This window comes from Bidens hawaiensis, unplaced genomic scaffold, assembly GCF_021521415.1.
Source record: "Bidens hawaiensis isolate Kalapana, Puna unplaced genomic scaffold, B.hawaiensis_p1.1 tig00056612_1, whole genome shotgun sequence".
In the NCBI taxonomy this organism is placed as follows: Eukaryota; Viridiplantae; Streptophyta; class Magnoliopsida; order Asterales; family Asteraceae; genus Bidens; species Bidens hawaiensis.
The window spans coordinates 59,262-65,261 of NW_027500184.1; the positions used below are offsets into that span (position 1 = coordinate 59,262).

General features: G+C 33.6%; 1 pseudogene; it reads left to right on the forward strand.

Annotated features, from left to right (window-relative positions):
* The first annotated feature begins 1,279 nt into the window (after positions 1 to 1,279).
* On the forward strand, positions 1,280 to 4,794 carry LOC143601513 (peroxidase 12-like; annotated as a pseudogene).
* The last annotated feature ends 1,206 nt before the right edge of the window (positions 4,795 to 6,000 follow it).

Genomic DNA, 6,000 nt, shown 5'->3' on the forward strand with positions numbered 1-6,000 from the left:
ATTATTATTACTATTAATTCCAATTAAACTATTAAACAAAAAAAAGTAAAGGTACAGGAAATACATTGAATAGTAAGTTTGGATGACACATGCACCACTCCTTTATAACTCAATAATGCCTCTGCTTATTAGATATATGTTTTGACAATATTCTATATTAGTTTTAGAATTGTGTATGTCTTTATATTTGCTTAGAGTCGGTGTAATACATATTTTAGTACGTTTATTTTGTAAGACGAAATGTAAAAGTTGGAGAATGAGAACCCTATATAAAGAGTCACTTAACCCATTTTTCCACACCCTTCACAATTCAAAATCACCTTCTTGGAAATAAAGAGATTTCTCTCTACCAAACACTCTCACCCACCTCCACTTTCTACCTTTCTTTCTTTTTGTTTCTTATAAACTAAGATCCGAGATCCGAGTATTATTAGTGATTTCCGTTAGCTAACAACACAGATTGATCCGATTATAGTTGTTAGATCTATCTTAAGAGGACCAACAAGTTTTTTTTCGGTTAAAAGATTTATATAATAAACGAACAGATCCCACCCAAGGTGAGCTCCCCTTGGGTGGTTGATTACACCATGAAAACACACACTAAAATATAAAACAAGTTTCCTATTTATAGCCTAACACAACACAAATAAACTAGAAGATCACCCATTAAAGTTAAACGCGTGTTCCCGAAGCTCTCGTTTCGTGTCCGGTTTTCTCGTCGGCTCTAATTATTTTCTTGACCATAATATAATTAACGGTTTCGTAATTTGATATCGCAAGTCACAAAATTAGCCTTACAATATATAATTAAATATTAGACCATACGTAATGGTTGCGCAGTGAGCTAAAACGCCGGAACCCCCTCCCCTTCTCAGCGTTTTTGGTTAAGTTTTGGGGATGAACGTTGTGTACACAACGTTGGATGGGAGAAGGTTTGGCCAATCGATTTTTTTTTATTAATATTAAAGAATTAAAAAGATAAGAATTAGGTAATAATTGCTGGATAGTTTTGGGTAGAGTTTTGAATACACTCTAAAAGGCTTACTGCACGTCACATGGCGCAAAACGCTCCTATGTACAGAGTTTTGGCTACGCATAGTATTAGAATTATGTAATCTTCATCATCTCCTCTTCTTTTAACACAAGTTGTCAAAGATGAATTAGTTTTCATTCTCCTTTCTTCGGTATTTTACATGGGCCAGTGTCGATAAAGAATTTAACACATGTACACGACTAAACATTTTTCTTTCATAGGGTATAGACGACCCGTGCACATGCACTAGGTTTGTCCATGCATGGGAAACCCTACATGCATGGACCACACCTTTCTAAACTTTTGGGGACCAAAAAAGCCAATCTTACAATCATGAGAGGCTTTGTAGAAACACCTCACCACCTATAAATAATCCATCACTTTTGTACATAGGTTGTACATCAAATACAAATAAAAGCTAGTAACCTAACCAACAATGGCTTGTAAAGTTACAAAAATGCCCTTTCACACACTTGCAATGAGTGTGGGTGTGTTGGTAGTGATAATGCATTTGCAGGGTTTAGAGGCACAACAACAGCCAATAGTGGAGGGGCTTTCTTGGAATTTCTATGAATGCAGTTGTCCAAATTTGGAATCAATAGTTAGAACACAAATGGAGAGGGTGATCGCTGAGGATGTGACTCTTGCTGCTGCTTTGTTAAGACTTCATTTCCATGATTGTTTTGTTCAGGTATAAATATAATATAGGCAATGGTTATTCACACACCCTTTTTTAATATTCATACACTCTTTTAACACACATCTTATCTTTTATGTACACCCTATTAAGGGTGTATGAATAACACATCCCTAAATAGATATCTCCAATCAACCATATATTCATTTTTAACAATGTTTAACCGGACTGGTCATTGAACCGACTCAATCTGGTTCAGACTGGTCGAACTAAACTTATGAACGGTTGATATTTAAATGGTAATAAAAACTTTAATATAACTATATAAGTATCTTTTTATTGGAAATAATAGACTAATGAAAAAAAGGAGATTATCTATACTTTTAAAGTTCTCTCATTTACATGAGAGATGTTGGGTTTAAATCACAAATGTTACATATAAAAAACATTCAAAAGGATTCATATACACACAAATTAGGTAACCCTACAGTACAAATGGAGTTTAAAATGTGAAGCGTACAAATTACCGAGTTAGTGATTTGTGCTTCTTAAGGATGTAGAGGAGTCATGTTGTTTGTAAGCTACTCGAGACCGGTTAGCTATAAGCTAAAGACAAACTAAGCTTAAACAAGATAAAAAACAATCAAAGTTGAGTGCCTGTTGTTTATATATAGGATATATATATATATATAATAAACGAATGAAAAGGGACACAAGTTTGATGTTATATATCTTCTTAGAAGTGTATATATAATATGCATATCTTGCTTTGTAAATAAAGTTCACTGTTTAATATTTCCATATATTTGATGATAGTTTTATTGTTATAGGGATGTGATGGTTCGGTTTTATTGGATGGTTCAGCAAGCGGGCCGGTTGATAGCGGGCAAACCGCACCACCAAACCTAAGTTTAAGGGGGTTCAATGTCATTGAGGATATTACAAGGAATGTGGTGCGGGTAGTGTCTCTTGTGCTGATATCACTGCATTGCTTGCACGCGACGCTGTTGCCTTGGTAAAATTTTCGCATACGTCTTTCCATAATGTTTTTTATGATCGGGCCAGTGGCGAAACGGTCCACTAGCCTCACCATTTATAACATATTTAAAACTTTATATATATATATATATAGGGTAGGGTTATACTAAAAATAAGTAGTTTCCTAGGAAGAGTAGGAATAAATCATAGCCATTGGATCATGTTAATCAATGGTTGAGATTTAAAATTACCAAAAACCGACATAGTTTCTTATAATTACTCGTTCACTAATATAACCGACATAGTTTCTTAGAATTGTTCTTTCACCATAGGTTGTAATGACACTTGTAAAAAATCTATTGGTTCTTACCATTATTAGAAAACTCTTTCTTTTTATTTGAACCCTTTTCTATATATATATATATATATATATATATATATATATATATATATATATATATAGGGTTTGGATCAAATACAAATGAAATTAACGTGCTAAACGTGAGAATCAATTAGAGTAATGATATATACAAGTAGAGTAATTACGTAATTACTCTAAAATAATTACTCTATGATATAATTACATAATTACTCTACTTGTATATATAATTACTCTACTTGATTCTCACATTTAGCACATTAATTCCATTTATACGTTAACCTTCCCCTATATATATATACACACTAATCCACTTTGTATTTTGTTGTGATTTAAAGTGTTAACAAAAGTGTTTAAAAGAAATAAAATATGAAGTTTGAAATAGTAAATGGATCGTATGGTAAATGAGATTCTATAACTTTTTAATTTTTTACTTTTTAAAATCTGGTATTTTTCCTCGGTTCAACCTATTCAAATGGACTCAACCGAATCAGTTATGTAGTTGATTCATGTTCAATCTAGTTGCATGTGGTTGGTGTATATAATTGTGTTTTTATACATGTTTTAGACCGGCGGTACAGAATATAGCGTTCCTCTAGGTCGAAGAGATGGGCTCACATTCGCCACAGTAAACGCAACACTCGAGAATCTTCCATCACCATTTGTCCCTATGGACACGCTACTGACCGACCTTGCCGCTAGAAACTTTGACGCCACTGATGCCGTGGCCCTTTCAGGGGCCCACACCCTCGGTGTCGCTGATTGCTCATCGTTCTCAGAACGACTTTACCCCACACAAGACACAACTATGGATGAAACATTTGCTTAACACCCTTAGATGTGTTTGTTCATGCTCAAGTACAACAAATGTCACTACATCCTTGGACATTAGGTCTCCAAACGTGTTTGATAAGTACTTTGTCTCTCTAATGAACAATCAAGGATTACTGACTTCTGACCAAGATTTGTTCACTGACGAAAGGACCCGAGACATTGTCACGAGCTTTGCGAATAATCAAACATTGTTTTTTGAGAGGTTTGTCGATGTTATGGTGAAGATGGGGCAAATGCAAGTGTTGACTGGCACACAAGGTGAAATCCGCAATACTTGCTCTAGTCGAAACTCGGACAACTTTGTTATATCGAAGGTTGCAGTCGAGGGCCGTGACATGGACACTTGTAATGTATAATGTTTTGTAATGTATTCTTGTTATGTAATGTATGTACACTTTGATTGTTACGTGAAAAATAAAATTGCATCTCTCCCCAAAATTATTTTCATAAAGCAAATTATACTACGAAGAATGATAAACAAAAAAATAAAAAGTAAATTGAAATCTCCCTTAATAATTCTTGGTATTTTTTAACGACTTTTGTGGAACTGGTTGTGGGGCTCCAAAAATCTTACCACCCGCATTCAACTCACCTTACATGAGTTCTAATCCTAAAACAACGATATTCTCCTTTGTTAGTGGCATATAATATAACTCCCTATATTAACAAACACGAACAAAAACAAATCTTATCAGTGAACAACTCTTTAGACTACAGACTAAACGATTCACCAACACAGTATATGAATCTAACTACTGGAACTCACTAGACTCCAGGTATATGAAGACGACGAGCGCTGTGATCAAGACGAATATGGTGGGTAGGGGTGAGCAAATAGCCCACGGATTAACTACCGACTTAACCGAACTGAACAATTAATCAAGGGTTCGGTTAAGCCATTTCCGATTAACCAAAAGTTGTGGTTCGTTTTTCGTTATGATATGTGGCATATATAACTAAATTAAACGAACCGATGATACATATATTTAATTGGAATATGTGTTAATCTTCATGACATTTATCTATAGCATTATGTACGTTGTTTGCAAGACTTCAATAGCTATTTAAATTTTTGGCTCTATTACATATATAGAGACAGAATTTTTGATCATCTGTTACATAATTAATAAAATACAGATCAATGAGAATTCTTGGTCATATGTTGTATTAGTATATTTTTGCATTATAATGGCTGCAATTGGCATGTGAGCAGATTGTTGTTACGGATAAGTGTATTAGCAACAAAAGTTATCACAGTCTATTGCTTTGCTTTCAAATGAATAAAGTGTTAGTCAGTGGCGGATTTAGAAGAAAAATTCAGGGGCATCCCAGTTTTATTTTATATACCATAATACAATGTAAATGAATTTTTTTTACCGCACATTCAATATAAAATTTAATGCAAGACGACATATCTCCGGTGTTTGGCTTAGGTCTGAGGGTTTGTTGCGGAACCAAAACTTTTTAACATAAGTCTAAAAATTACATTCTCAAGTGTGTGTTGATTTCTTTTCTTAACAATCTATGTATTGCATAGACAAAAAAGTTGTTGCTTATCTGAAGCATTTAAGTCTTTGTCTTGGTAAAATATTACTTCAGTGTGTAATTTTTTCAATTTTTTATGTTTTCATGCTCCAGAAGAACGCGATGAAACCAAAATGTTTCCCGAGCCTTTTTTATATATTTTTTTGATATGGGTATGTTGATAACAAAGGAGTTAATGAGCTATACAGTTTATATTCCTTGAACGTATCTTTATTCATGGTCATGTGCCTTATGCATCCAATATCTACAGTCCACTCTTTTTATAAAAAAGATTGCTTGAAAAAGCAAACCTACAACTCAAAAGTTTCTTACACAACGTTTCATGAGTCCGAGAATGTTAGCATTAAATGCATCAACCTTTATCCACTTTGGATAACTATAATTTTGTTTATTTAGTAAATTGCTATAGTTTTCAAACCCTTTATTTCCACAAGGAAAATTTAATGGGATGAAATAACCATTATATCCACAAAGTATGGAATATAGTAATCATAAAAATATCCATTATTAATTTTATAAAAGTAATTGTGTGGCACTTCGATTTTTACTTTGGTAATGATGTTGACTTAGAAGACTTCTTTGGAGATTGCTTTG